At 41.7% G+C, this 14,771-nt stretch overlaps 1 protein-coding gene across 4 annotated transcripts in view; it reads left to right on the plus strand.

Annotated features, from left to right (window-relative positions):
• The first annotated feature begins 327 nt into the window (after positions 1–327).
• TJP2 (tight junction protein 2) overlaps positions 328–14,771 on the plus strand; it is a 70,971-nt gene continuing 56,527 nt past the window's right edge. Inside the window, exons 1-2 of one of the 4 annotated variants that reach the window (XM_042877309.1) lie at positions 328–426; positions 997–1,082. The gene's annotated coding sequence lies outside the window, so the exon portion shown is untranslated. Of the gene's footprint in view, positions 447–996; positions 1,083–11,741; positions 11,863–14,771 lie in introns of those variants that run through there. The other 3 variants (XM_042877308.1, XM_042877310.1, XM_042877307.1) reach the window with 3 other exon arrangements.

A 14,771-nucleotide genomic window follows, 5' to 3' on the forward strand; every position in this document is an offset into this window, starting at 1 on the left:
AGCTCTCGTGGCTAGAGGAGATAAGGGATTCTCTGTAACACGCAGGAGAAACACGACTCCAAAGAATCTTGTTCGGGCTGTTTGGTTTCGCCTTCCCCCTCCTTTCGGCTGCAGGACGGCAGAAAGCTGATCCCGGCCGAAATTCCAGCCCGAAGCACCGGGGGGACGGGGCGGGACGGCGCTCGTGCTGCGCTGCACTGCCGTGCGCTGCGCTGCCCGCCCCGTCCCGTCCCCGCTGCCCCACCTCGGGGCGAGGCAGGCACCTGCCCCGGGAGCCCGCCCCGCTCTGCCCCCGCCCTCTACCCGGCAGGAAATCGCCCGACTCGGTGGCGCGGCGGGACAGGAGCGGCCGTAGCCGAGACCCGGCTATCTGCAGCCCGCTGCGGGCCGGCGGGACGCCTTCTGCGGGCAAGGCTCCGTCAGCAGGCGAGTAGCCGCGGGGGCAGGTGCGGCTCTGGTCCCCCTTTCCCCTCCCCTTCGTCGCCGGGAGCGGGGCGCGCACCTGGGGCGGGCGGGGAGAGGCTGGTCGCTAACAGGATTAGGCGGTTCTCGGTGACTTTTTCCGCGCTAAGTGCTTCTCGGGAGAGCGCGATACGACGTGGGAAGCGGCAGCGGCGCCTCGGATGAATCGGGGATTTTGTTTACCCGGTCTCGACCCCCTCCGCAGAGGCGGGACCCGGGAGGCGCCGAGCCGCGACGGCGGGGTTGGGGCCGCCTTTGTTTTAGGCGAAATTCCTCCGGTCTTTCTGTTGGCGCATCCTGAGCGGATTCCTGCCGTGCCTTGGGCTGTGGCTAACTGGGTCAGGGGAAGTTTCGAGTTAGCGGCGCCGTGAAACAAAGGAGCGGGCGGCTTCGGGAGCCGGCCCCGCGCATCGGGCCGGGGGCGGCGCTGCGTCTCGGTGCGTTGTGCTCGCGCCGTCCGCCGGAGCCTCCGGTGCCGGGTGGCCGCTCGCTGGCGTCCTGCCTCAGACCTGTTCCTTCTTTGTGTTCTTCCAGGGCGAAGGAGTACGTGCTGTTCGGGTGCGGAAGGATCATACCTAGAGATCTTTCACGCGGGTTATCTGAGAACCTTCGTTCCCCCGGTGCGTCTAACTATCGCTCCTCTGGAATTTCTGAGTAACTTCCTGCACTCGGGGAGCCGCTGGCGTTGGACGCGGCGGCTGGGCAGCGCGGGGGAAGGCCCGCAGCAGCGCTCCGGTAGGGGCCACCAAAGGGCTTCACTTTAACCTCTGGGCGCAGCCATCGAGGTGGCGTAGCGACACATTGAAATGGCTTTGCTTTTCTTTTATGTAACCGAGTTTTATTTTCGAGGTAGTTATTTAGGTCTGTGATTCAGAGGAAAATAAAAAGGAGCGGCCACGTGTGGTGCGGCTGGCGAAACTGAGGCGTTCCGAATCGAAGGCTCCAAGTGCGAGCTCCTCCAGCAGCAGCACCTGCCAGCTCCCACAGGGTGTGGGTGGCAAGGGGCTGTGCTAGCACAAGAAGTTTGTGTGTGCCTGTTTATAGGGCTTCAGCGTTCTTGAAAAGAGCTGGAGTTGCTGTGTGTGCGTGTGTCATTTAGAGATGGTGAGGTTTGTATTCAGTATCATCTAGTGCTTACTGCAGCTTCTGTCAGGCTCCAGAGGAAGCTTTCTGCATTCATCTGACTTGCGAGCTGTTATAATTGCTTACAGACTGTTACATGCAAAATTGCTCTGCGCCCTCAGCGCTGCATTCCCTGGCGGAGCTGTGGCTGCACATCCCTTGTGATACAGCTGCTGTGGGTCAGGCACCGTGATGTGCTTCAGTCGCACAGGGCTGCCCCACGCTGGGTGCTGTGGGACCAGAGACAGACTCTGGAGTTATGCAGTGGGGTCAGGGTGATCCTGGCATTCTGCACAGCCTGTAATCTCAGCAGAGCTCCTCAGAATTGCAGCACTGAAGTAATTAAGTGTCTGATACTTTTTTGATTGCTTAATACTCCTTTCCTGGTTTGGTGTCTGTAAAGACAACCAGGAAATCTTTTTTAGCAATTTAAATGGATAGGTGCTGATGTGGCTCCCAAAATGAGATGTGTAAGAGCAATAGAAATTTCCTGAGTTATTATTCAGGGTAATCCCTGAGTGGGAAGTGAGAAAGTACTCCAGGACTGCTTCAGAGCAGCCTCCAGCTGGGTAGGAATTCAGAGGACAGACAGCATCTGTGTGTGCCCACAGCCACAGGCAGTGTCTGTCCCCAGCACTTCCTTGTGAGGGAGGGAAATCTCTTGTTACAAGACTGCACTGTGCAATTGCTACAACAGTCTCAAGGACAGTGTAACTTTCATCAGGCCTGGCTGCATCAGTTTCGTGCTCTTGTATCAGTCCTGAAACCACTCCTTCCAACAGAAAAGAAGCACTGACATGGTGCGTTGTTGGTAGAGTTTGCTGAAGCTGGAGACTTTCCTGTCTGGCTTATTTTTAAACAGGTATGAAAACATGCATTTATAGGAGGAGAAGGGGGAGAAAGAATGCATTAAATCATTTATATCAGCTGCATTAAGGCTTGTGCATCCTAACCAGCAAATTACAGCAAACTACTAACTTTGGAGGGCTTCTCAAAAATGAGGCTGTTGATTTGCCAAGCAAACATTTATGGCAGTGAAGCTGCAGGGGATGGTTTCTAGGTCTGTGTTCTCATGTCTGTCTTGCTTGATAGTGGGGAATGCCTGGGAGTGGGGAGTAGCGCAGAGGGCAGCCGCACCACAATGGGTGTTGGTGGTTTTCATGGCCACAGTGAAGTAGATTCACGTCATCTGTCACAGTAAAGGTTTGGTTTCAGCCCCGTGGCCGTGCACTTTGAATTGTTTGGGAATTTCCAAGATAATTATTTGAGTCTTCTGCTTCTACTTGGATTTCTGTCCCTAATGCTTTTGCCAGAACAGAGCTGTGGAACCCTGGCATGCTCTTCTCAACTGTCTGAATTCATACACCTTCTACTTTCTAATATGCTTGTGTCTTGTCCCCAGAGTCTGCAGAGCTTCCTCTTGTCTGATAACAGTGTGGGGTTTTGTTGTTGTTTTTACCAGTTCTAAAGCTATCCCTACAGCCATGTTGCACATCAGAAAGTTCTGTTTGTTTGTTTGTTTGTTTTTTTCAGTGAATAGATAAATCATGATTTATTATGTGCTGCAATTAATTTATCTTACTTACTTGTTTGTTTCCAAAACAAAGCCTGCATTTAATAGTCAAAACCGAGGTTACGTTTGTTTTAGATGTTGCATAATTAACGCAGGCACTGCTTGTGGTGTGGGAATGGAGCAGCTTTGTGCAGCTGTGAGGACCACTGTAGGTCACTTCACTACTTAAACTGTTACACTTGGATTGTTTTTTTGTGTTTTTCTTTTAAATCAGGTTAGGTTTCTGTTTCAAGTGAGAACGCAGAGTGTGCTGACTCCTTTCTGTCCAGTGCTTACACAGTGTTTATGATCTGAGCTTAGAAAATCAGGGAGCTGTGGGAGCTCTGTCTGTTATCTTGTATGCCATCTACCCTGCTGTATATTCATGAGCTGCATGTTTTGTTTTAGGAAACATGAGCTACCCAAGGCTTCCTGAATTTAGGTCAGGTTGTCATTGTGTATGGGAGTGTTGGAACCACAAAGATAACAGCAGTTCCTAATCTGGAGCTGTGGAGAGGATGAAACTCATCAGTGGTGTATTTCCACATGTATAATGTCATAAGGCAAAAATGCTGTGTGATTAGTTATTAGGGTCAGTCAGAAGCTGTGTGATATGAGGAAGAAGGCAGAAGCCCATCTGACACCCTCATTTTGTTCTGATTTTTCCTTTCTGTTCTGTTGTCATTGCTTCTCTTGTCCCACCAAATAATAGTTGCTTTTGAGAAATTTATTTCTTAAAAGCATGAGCTTTATCTCAGGTGTGGTCTCCATACACGTGAAATAGCAGATGCAGGATCGTAGCTTGGAGGTGGCTGTGCTTCCATGGAGCGAAGCATGAGGTCAGGTATTTTGGATTTATATTTTTCCTCACACTGGCTTAGTAACACTTCTCACAAAAGGTTTCTGTCATTATTCTGTCACCCCAAACTAGTTCTTTAACATCAGACCCCACTCTACTGAAAAACAGAGCTCAGTAGTGCCTGAGTTCATGTTAACCAAAGCTTCATGTTCAGCCTTTTTTTTTTTTAAGGGAAATCATTAGAGAAAACCGATAAATCTCCCTTGAATGTCAGTGTTGGCAGCAAGACTGTCCGTAGTCCAGCTTGCTCTCTCTGTTCTAACATCTGCTTCATCGTCTAGCTCTGCTTAATAGCCAGCAGATTTGACTACTGGTGTCTCTAGCCTCCTTAGCACAACTCTGTATAAGCTGATTCTGAGAATCTCCAGGAACATATGGGCTGTTCGGGCGAGGGATGCTGTCTAGGGAGGGGCCAAAAGCAATTTCAATCACCACAGCTGTGTGAAAGAAGTTTCCAAGTCTTACTCTTTCTGTGGAATTCCCCCCTCACTCCCCAAAATCTGAACCTTAGTGCTCCTTTGCCTCAAGACTGTTTGCAGCTTTACGTATGCGCTGCCTGTTTCCCATACTGCTCTTGTCTGTATGGTCCAAACAAAACACACGTGCTCTGCAGGTTAACAATTGTCAGCTGTTGTTATTCTCGTCACACAAGAATTAGTGTGTAGGAGAAGACCTTTGGTTTTTAGCTCGCTCCAAGACAGAATTCTTTGCTCTGTAGGTGTTGGAGAGATTTTTGTTGTTGAGAGATGAGGAAAAAAAGGATTCTCACTTTCCAAAGGCTGGAAGTAATTTTTCACTACACTGGGCAATTGTGGTTTCATTTAGAGTAGAGTCTGAAGTGACTGAAGATGTGATCGTGCTTCTGTCATCAGTTTTACAAGAAGCGTGCTCTATATCCAGGAAGGGGTAGAATAGAAAGAAGCTTTTGCTTTGATCTTATAAATGTTTCTTCAGTGCAGAAAGGAGTTTTTGTCATTTTTTCCCCTCTTCCTGAAACACAGCTTGCTTTACACTGCAGTTGAGTCTAAAGTTTTTAGAGTATTTCTGCAAAACACTCTAAAATGCTTAGAGTGCTTCTGAATTGCTCTTGAAAGGTTGAAATCCTCCGGACTTTTTTGTTTTAATTCTTCCATTCTTTTCTGTGCTTCCTTAGTTGAAACAAGTTTAGGGAAACCTAACAATTTTCACGTGTCCTTTTTCCCTGTAGTTTATCTTAGTAAGACTGTGGCAAATGTTCCAAGCTTTGATATATTGCCACAGTGCATTCTATCCATTTATTAAAAATACGTGTTACTGGGTATTCTTAATTTTGTGAATTGGGTGGCAATTAACATGGAATCCATGGGGAGAAGGTTGGCAATGTACAAATACACTGACTAACCAAGTAATCTTTTTGGCTGAACTTCTAGCTAAAACTTCTGGTAGCTTCTTGATGTTATCTATGTGGATATGGCTGAGCGCCACAAGTTCCTAAAGTTGATACAAATCCTTTTTTTTATCAGCTTAATTCTTAGATTAAGTTTGCTCATTAGTATATATGTGTCCAGTTAGGAAAATTGTGTTGTGTCCTTTCAATAAAACTCATTCTTCCTGAAACAGTACAAAGTTGGAAGAAGGGGAGTGGATGACATTCCTTGGCAGGACACAATGGATGAAAGTATCTTTTGTTTGCTTTGCAAAAGTAGACCTTCATTAACAATGGATGTACTATAGTAGCTTTGAATTTCTGTTTCAAATAAAGTTGAAGGAAGTTGATGAACTGTTTCAGCCCTTACTCACTCTAGATAGCCAGAATCAGTCCTTGGAAGTAACTCAAGCTTCTTGTATGAGTTTGGTTGTGATCTGTCTGTACAAGGAGCACATGCCCTGCAACTAGCCATTAGGATAATTGGTCTTTCTCTAGAGAAACAAAAGGTAGACCAGAGCTGCCCTGCATGGTTTTCGGACTTTGCTTAGGACGCTGAGAAAAGCACTTTGGGGAAACTTCTCTAAGAAAGATCTGTTCCTTAGATCTGTGAGGGAAAACTTCAAGGTTAAAAAAGTGCTACAGAAAACAGGAAGAAGAATCAAAAGTTTTGAGAAGAAATTGTAGTGATAACAAAGTTGATAACAACACTGACTTTGAAGGAAGATTGGATTTTATCAAAACGTTTTTATGTTCAGTAAAATTGGGTATTAACACAGACTATTGCAGCTAAAAGGTTCTCAGCAAAGTGGAATTGTCAGAAATACTGCCTACTTCCTATCTTTTCCTTCCCTGTAGTAGACCTCCAAAGCTGTCAGAAGTTAAAATGCATGCAAGCTTAATGACATCAGCTATGCTTAGAGACTTCTAGTAGTACTTCACTTTCTTAAGCTTCTTAATACTTTCTATACAGATGTTTGTTGTTGTAGTTAAGTGCTTTTTTGGACCTGCAGAAGCAATTCATTGCTTAACTTATTTTCTGCATGTTTCATATGTTACTTTTCTTAGAACTCTGCAAATTTTCACTCTATATTCTTTATACATAAGCATGCTAGGTAGGTATGTGTAAGCAGCTAGGTAGGTGAAAACTGAAAGTTTCCCTTTGCTGGTTATTTGTAACAGTACTCCTTCAATTTAAGAAATGCTTAATTTTGCTTTGCTCTTCCAGAACCTGTCCCATAGATTGCCTATTAGTATTAGTTAGCAGTAGTTCTGTATGTGCATATTTGTGTGAACATAACCTACAAATTTGACTAAATGTTTAACACCTAATGTAGCTAAAACAGGAGTGTACGTAGCAAAGGACACGGCAATTGCTATACAAAGAAGTTGTTGTCGAGCTGAAATCTTTTACAACTTAAATAATGAAAATTTATGTTTTTCATCTTATAAGTTTGTAAATGCAATGTGAAGTCACCTCAACAGAAATACAGATGTGTCCAGTAATAACAGAGAATAACTAAGCTATGTGATGTAAAGGAGTTGTAGCTAAAGTCTTTAGGAGGACCTCCTCTCCCGCCTGTTCTTGTAGTATTTTCATATAAATATTGTGCACCTGTGTAGTAATGTAAGTAAAATTATACGTTGAATATTTGTATTTACCACGTTGGGGTCTGAACAGCATTAAAGCAGTTCCTTAATTGGCCTTTCTGCAATCAGATAAGCCTACTGTGGCTTGAAGGTACTGCAGCGTTTCCGACACATCACTATTATTTTAACTTCTGCATCATCTCCTGCTAGGTACTACCTGGGGCCACCTACCTCACAGCTCAAACAATTTTCTTATACTGAATGGCTTCTGGCATTGTGTGAGGCACAATAGAATGACTAGTAGGTGTCCTAATGGAGTCTTTAGCGTTCTTAATTCCGTCACAAGTCAAGTAAGGGAAAGTTTTGCCAGGCCATTTTTGGGCAGTTTAGATCTCACTTCCAATATTTTCTTAGTGCTGAGGAGAAAAATTGGAAAAAAAACAAAAACAAAACCCAACCCAAAACTCTTTGTCTTCCCTAGTATCTTAATTAAAAAAAAAAAAAGTCTCAAGTTTTCTGTGCAGATTTGATGAGAAGTTACCTAGTGTTCCATTAGTACTTGGAAGATTATAGGCAGCAGAGATTTAGCAAGGGATTAGTCAATTGGAGAGTGTGCATTATCCGGCCAGGCTTAGAACCGTGATTGTCTCTTCAATCATTTTCATTAGTGTCTTATTCAAAGATCAAATTATGTAACAATGACGTTTCAGGGGAATCCGGTAGGAGTTTTTCTTTGTTTTGTTGTTGTTTTTTTTTCCTCTCTTGCTAACTCTGGAAGAGAGGGAGAAAGCATTATTTCTACGCTTTGAACTTGCAGCATGTTTTGAAAAACGGCAGTTTAGATAAGTGAAGAACCATGACTTCAGCTGCAGAATCTGCATTTGGAGGATACCTTAGCTGCTGAGAGAGGCAGGATGCGCTACAAGAAATATATTACTATTTTAGAAGCAGCAATAGGAATCACTCCCCTTAACAAGAGGGAGCTGCTTCCTGAGGGTAGACATGCAAACCTGTGGCAACATCCAGGGTAAGTGTGAAAATGTTATCAGGGAAAAACAAAAGGAAAACCTGTGTTCATCTTGCAATTTGAAAACTTTTCATTAGGAAAGAAGTGTGTTGTTCCGACAGGTAATCCTTTTTTCATACCTTCAGTACAGTCTGTCTCCTGCAAGTGTAGTAAATCATGGTTTTCTTAGAGATTTCTGTGTACCTTTTTCTCTCCCTGGCTACCAGAATAATCAGATGTTCTTCCTAAATGAGGTATTTGCTCAAGAACAGAATGAAAATGAAATAGTTGCTGTTTTACGTTTGTTGCTTTTACTGCTAAATCTGCTACGTGTGTGTCTGTCCACTCCCCAAACTGCCCTTTTTGAGAAAATACATACTCTACTTTTATCCGTGGGAGAACTAGCAGTTTCTAAAAGTGGAAGAGAAACACACTTTTCCACATGTGTGCATCTTTCCTTCTCTGCTATGAAGCAAGAGCTCCTCATACCTAGAAATACTGTTTTTTCCTGAAGGAAAGTTTTAGTTATTAAAAGATAAATTAGCAAAGACTACTAAATATTCTAAATATATGAAATGCAGAGCATTCTGTTTTGTTTAAGAGCAATACAGAATGCTTTCCTCTGCTGTACAGCTCAGTATTAGATTTCAGAAAGCCTTGTTCATTGGTGTTGCCCTCAAAAACTAATAGCCTGAAAAGGACGTTGATCATTTTTCTGCCCCTCTACAAGTAGCCTCAATGGATGGTCATCTTCACAGCCCTCTGGTCCTTCACCGTCCGGTTCTGTGTTAGAATGTCGCTTGGTTTCAGACGTAGCACAGAATGTGTGAGGCTTTTGTTCATGAGTAATGGTTAGACACGTTTCTACTGGCTCAGGTTAGTTTTGTGTAAACAAGACTTCAAAGTGAAGATTGAAGTAAAACGTGAATATTAATCTATGACTGATGCACATTTACTCTGTAATTTTTTCTGCAAAAGCACTTCTTCTAATGGTGGCAGTGAAAACAACTCCAACCCAAAGCACAGGATGATTTTTCAGTTGTGCCACCCAGCCCATAATAAGTAGTCTAGCTGTTGCATCAATGCCAACAGTTTCCAGACTTACCACCATTAATTCTGCAAGTTTTTCCTATGTTTCTGATATTATACTGAAGAGCAGTTGGTGTTGCTGTTGCTAAACTTGGCCTGTTAAAAGGGATTCTTAGTACAATGTATTTGGACATGGGACAGTGTAGTGTCCTAGACTGTGACTTTCTTTGATTGTTCGTGTATGTTATCTACAAGCCAGTCTCTTTGAATTTTGCAGCCATTCCTTATATGCTGACAAAAGACTTCTGTGATTGCTCTCGAAGCACTGAGGAATTGTGTTGGAAAGCGCTGGTGTATTCTTGCCGAATTCCTCTTTATTTTCAAGGAGGCTTGTTTGGCCAGAGATGCAGCTTGAAACAAGCAGTCCAAAATGAAAGTACCTAGCTGCAGCTTCCATTATTTTCTGTTTGGTGACTCAAACATGTGGCTGCTTAGCTTTCATCTACTACTGAGTATCAGTATAAAAGAGATGATTTCCAGTGTTCTTAATCAGGCATCTCCCTCCTTTCACAGAGATTTAGTTGATACAATTGTTGTATACACTTGAAATTCCAAGCTGTTTAAGATGCATTTGGATTACATCTGGATTTGCTATTCTGACTGCTTCACAAAAGCAGAAAAGCTGTTGTCATTGGACTAAGGTGGGGATCCTGTTGTATTTTCACTTGAGTACTGGTAACCAATAATTGCTGTAACGTAAAAGAAGTTCAAGAGAGAAAATAAACACTGATTTTTTTTCATAGTTGTGGGTGGCTTATTCTGTGCAAAAGGAATAAGCAAATTAATAACTCAATTTGTTAACATCAGTTTATCACTCAACTTCCGTCAGGTTCACATCAGGAAAAAGTCAAAATAAGCATTTTAGAAGTGTGTATTTTTACATCATAAAACAGTTTACAAAAGGTAATGCTGAATGTTAGGTGCACAGGTCCCCATCTGACAACTGCACACTGTGCAAATTCAGGTGCATTCCTAATTTCTTCCTTTACTGCACTTAATTATTTCCTAAGACAAAAATTAGCATTAGAGTATGGTGCCTGCTCCAATACTATTACTTGAAAGTTTTAAGAGGAAAATACACCATTTTGCTAAGGCAATTATTTGCATTTCCATATCAAAGGCATTAGAAAATATGTTTTCCTATTTCCATTTTTACTTGGAATAGTGATGTGATTTCTGTGACAGGTGGATTTTCATAAATGTTGATATCTGCATGGTGTCAACTTATGATACTAATAATGACATGGTTTCAGCTTTCTTGTGTAACTTTTCTGTTGCTTCCAAAAGAGTAGTATTCTGCATACAGCCTGGAACTATGAAGACAGGAAAACTAAAGCTGATGTTTGCTCATAATTTGTATATGTTATTGCTGTTTGTTGATAATAGAAATCCATATTAAGCACTGTTTTGTTCTGTGACTTCAGAAATCCTACCTTGTTTAAAAAAGTAGTGTTTGATTTTGAGAAATGTACTTTTGTGCTGGAATAGTCAGCAGAGAGGGAAAATTACATTTTATCTTCACAGTGTAAACTGCACAGGTGCTTGCATTTGTGAGGCTTTGAAGAAATTAATGAGACTGTTTAAAAAAAATATATATCTGAAGTTTGAAGTGTCCCTTATTGAACTGGGAAGCTCATTTTGATTGTACTCGGGGGAAGAGAGAGACAAAACACATCAATAAAATAGGTGGACTTGTAGATATTTGGGGAAGTTCTGCAGAGTGTTTTCACTATTTATTTCTTGTGGCTTTCCTGTTAGAAAGTAATAGCTAGGGATTATTAACCTAAAAAAAACATAGAAATTATTTAAAGAAAGAAAAACAATCAATCAACTGCCATGCTCGCACTACTTCTCTTGGGAAGTCTGGCTGTATCTTTGAAAGTGGGATACTTTGCAAAGCTGCCCTTTGAGAGGAATTAAGACAATCAGGAGGCGTTGAGGGGAAAAACATTCTAAGCAAGGACTTTGTATTTCTTTTATGAGTTTGCCCTTCACTGTAGTAAACCATTCATTTTTCTCTTCTCCTACATAACATAATGAAGGGCTATGACAAGGGGTGGGGAGAGGAGGAGCACTCTAAGAGCGATACTTACAGGCAGTGAAAATACTGCTTGTGCAAAGAAAGGCTAATGGAGGCCTGCTGAGCAGTCCTAAGCAGGGAAGGAGTAGGCAGTGCAATTGCAGCTGGCAGGTGGATCTGTTAAATTAGCAGCTGAAGTAACTGAAATGCATGTATTTGTTCTTACTGAGATTATGCTCAAGATAGAATGTTGTTACTAGTTTAACTCTTTACAGACTAAGTCAAAACTAAAAGCCAAAACACCTTGAAGGGAGTACAAGAGCAACAAATGGAAAATGAATGTGCTTCTTGTCTGTACCTTGTTTTGCTTGCAAAAATGCCTTATGCCCTTATGTGCAGGCCTGTGTGGTTGCTTGATGAGGGTCAGTGCTTGACTTGAAGTTTCTAGTGGTGCTGCAAGTAGGTTTCTCCTTTGTTTGAGGACTTTTTCAACCTGACTGCCAGGGAAGCTAAAGCATGCCAAACTAACCAGGAAAATACATTTTATATCTTCTTTATCTCAAGGACCTATGCATCCCAGGCTTTCAATCACTCTCTTGTGGTTGAACATAACTAAAATGAGGCTTTGTTTTTCAGGGAACAAACTACTGCACTGCCATCTCCTTGTGAGTGGGACTGGGAGCACAGCTGTACGTCACGCCCAAAGTATTTCACTGCAAACAGACCAAAACTCTCAAAAATCAACATTCCTCACAAGGTACTGGTCAAGTTATGTCAGCTAGAACCACTCGTTAGTTTGAAACGATGACTTTTTTGTTGTGTGCTGTTCATACTGTTCATTCTTCTAGCTATGTTTTTAAAAGGTTTTATGAAGCTGTGTTCAACAGAGTAATACACTGAAACAGAACTAGTTCTTCTGGATTTCTCTACTGACTTAGAATGAACATGTGCAGGTTTACTGAGAGCTTGAAGTATTAGAGGACTGAAGGGGAGAGTGCAGTGAACTGTGCTAAAATTATGCAAATAATCGTGCACATGCCTGGACTAGTTCGTCTCTTTGCTAAACACTGGAAAAGAATGGATTTACTCTATGGTGGTGTCTTCAGCAAATATAAATATTCAGCATGTGTTTGGGAATAAATAAATTACTTTAAGCACAAAGGGTAGTCTTAATTGGAATTGCTTAGTGACTCAGTACTGAGTCCTGAGAAACAAAATAGCCACACACAGAGTTGTTTTGCTGCATATTTTTGTATAGTACATCATTAAGGTAAATATAACCCTTTTGGCGTCTTAACCTTGCAATTGAAACCTTTTCTCAAGTGCTTTCAGAGAGAATATGAAAAGTGTGCTTAGTTTTTTTTCTAAGTCATTAGCAGATGGCAATTTTAAGAGAGCAAATGATCTTTACACTGGTATTGCAAAACCAAAAAACTGACTTACCTTTCATTGTTGAGAGCTGGATAGCTACAGGTGGTTTAGTAATTTATTTGGAGATGTGGGCATCACCTGTGACATACTTAGGTTGCTTTGAAAGTAATGCCTTCTATTTATTGCCATGGAAACTACAAAAAGAACACAATAACACTATTTGGTAGAGTAAATACAAAACACTATTTTTCAACGTAGTCACCACTATTAGCCATGCATTTTTGCCAGCAATAAGCAAGGGTCTGTGTGCCATGCTCATAAAAATCTGCATGGCCATAATGTTGTTTGTCTTGTCCACTGCTTCACTGCACTCGCATCCAGTGTTTGGTCTCCATACACATTCAGCAAGTGTTGATAAATGTATTGGGTGCCATTTTTTTTCTGCATGGAGGAATTCGGGGACAGACTTTTGCCTCATCTGCACTTCTGTGCCAGATGTTGTTCTATCAGAGTGCCCCTCTGCTGCCATCTGTCACACTCAACAACAGGTAATGGAATGCTAGTGGGAAAGACCATCCTTCACTTCCACAGCACCAACATCCACCTCTGACGTTGTGGTCCAACGTAATCAAATAGGAGGCAGTTTTTTCGGAGCAGCCCTGGTATTTAACCAAAGCTAATAGGACTCTAAAGACATCATAGAAAGACCAAGAAAAAAATAAGATGCCATTATGTAAACTAACAAACAAGCAAGCCCCATTTTTATATGAAGCTGTGTGGAAGAAAATATGATGTGAGAATGTCAGTGAAGTGTAGATAGGCAGGAATGTCCCAGCTGGGCTCTCTAGGAGACTCTCTAGCAATGTTTCCCTGAGTTGAAAAACTCTGATGTTGTATGGTATGCAAACCTTACATCAGGAAATTTGGATACTAGCAAGCCCAACTCAGTGCAGAATTCCAGGGTCACTTCTATACCAAAAAAAGATGCTTCAGAAGTTATGTCCAGCCACCCAGCTTGAGACCTACCAAGAACTGTGGGACTGGAAAGTGAATGATTAAGGTGGCTGAGTTCACCTGCTTTCTCTCTGATGGCTCTGCTCTCTATTCTCCCATGCACTCTCAGCAGCCAATTTCAATCTTTCCTGAAGAGGAACACCCAGAAGTAGGTAGAATACCCTAAACTGAGGCCCTTCTATTACTGAATAAGGCTGCAGAACAGCTTTGCTTCTTAACAACTCTTGAGCAGGAAGTTTGCCAGTATAAATAAGGTAGGAGGAGTTAGAACTTTGACGCAGAGCTTTAGTTCTCTGAAGGACTAATTTGGCTGAAGATCTGCTATCTGGAGCTTTGTTTTTTAAATTAACCTCTGTATTAGGAAAAAAGCAAAAGAATGTTCTGCATATATTACATTTTGTGCATTCTCCATATTCTTTTGTGTTTTCTAAATATGTGTAATGATCTCCATGAGAAGGGGATCTTTGTTTTCTTTACTGTGCTATCTTAATTAATTTTTGCTGTAAGAATTTATTACCATGTTAGTTCTTGATGTTGTAAGGGCTTGTCTTGTTGTGACGGAGGGCAAATAAATTGCTAAAAGCAGAATATTGTTTCACTGCTTTGCAAGGAGCAGTCAAGAAACATAAAGGAAAGAGGAATGATTGAGATATAAGCAAAATGAATGTTCAACCAGATTGTGCCCATGTCACTCCTGCATAAAATGGACACATTCAGTGTAAAGAAGAAGTCCTTTTGAGTGTTGATAAGCATTTTTGTATGATATTTGAGGAGAAAAATAGTGCAAGCTTGTTGGGATTTGTTTAAAATATTTTTTTTTCTAATAAGTTTTTATAGCTTCTAAAATTAATCGACCAGAAATTGTGTGTGCTAGAGGAAGTTGTTTCAATTTTACTTACTCTGCTGGTGAATTGATTTTTATCATGAGAGAAAGGATTTAGCAAGGACTCTACCCAAGATCTCTGTCTCACGTTCTAAATTATGTCCCACTATTACATTTGGTTATCAATGTACTTTTCAAGACACTGCTATGCAGTTTAAAACATTGCAGATGTGCTTAGAATAAACATGTTTAGGATAGATGCTATATTCATTAATTCTCTCCACTATCATTTTTTCTTACTGCTGGTTATCAAACACTTCAGCTTGTTCCTGTGCTGCTGTTTTATTTTTTATTTTATTTATCAAAAAATAAAGGGAAAGAGCGTAGAGGTGCTACTTTATGCTAATCTATATACTAATTCACACTTTCTTTGCAACGATATAACATGAAACAAGCAG

The sequence above is a fragment of the Lagopus leucura genome, unplaced genomic scaffold (genome assembly GCF_019238085.1).
Source record: "Lagopus leucura isolate 7727_CA_CO unplaced genomic scaffold, USGS_WTPT01 Super-Scaffold_100018, whole genome shotgun sequence".
NCBI lineage: Eukaryota > Metazoa > Chordata > Aves > Galliformes > Phasianidae > Lagopus > Lagopus leucura.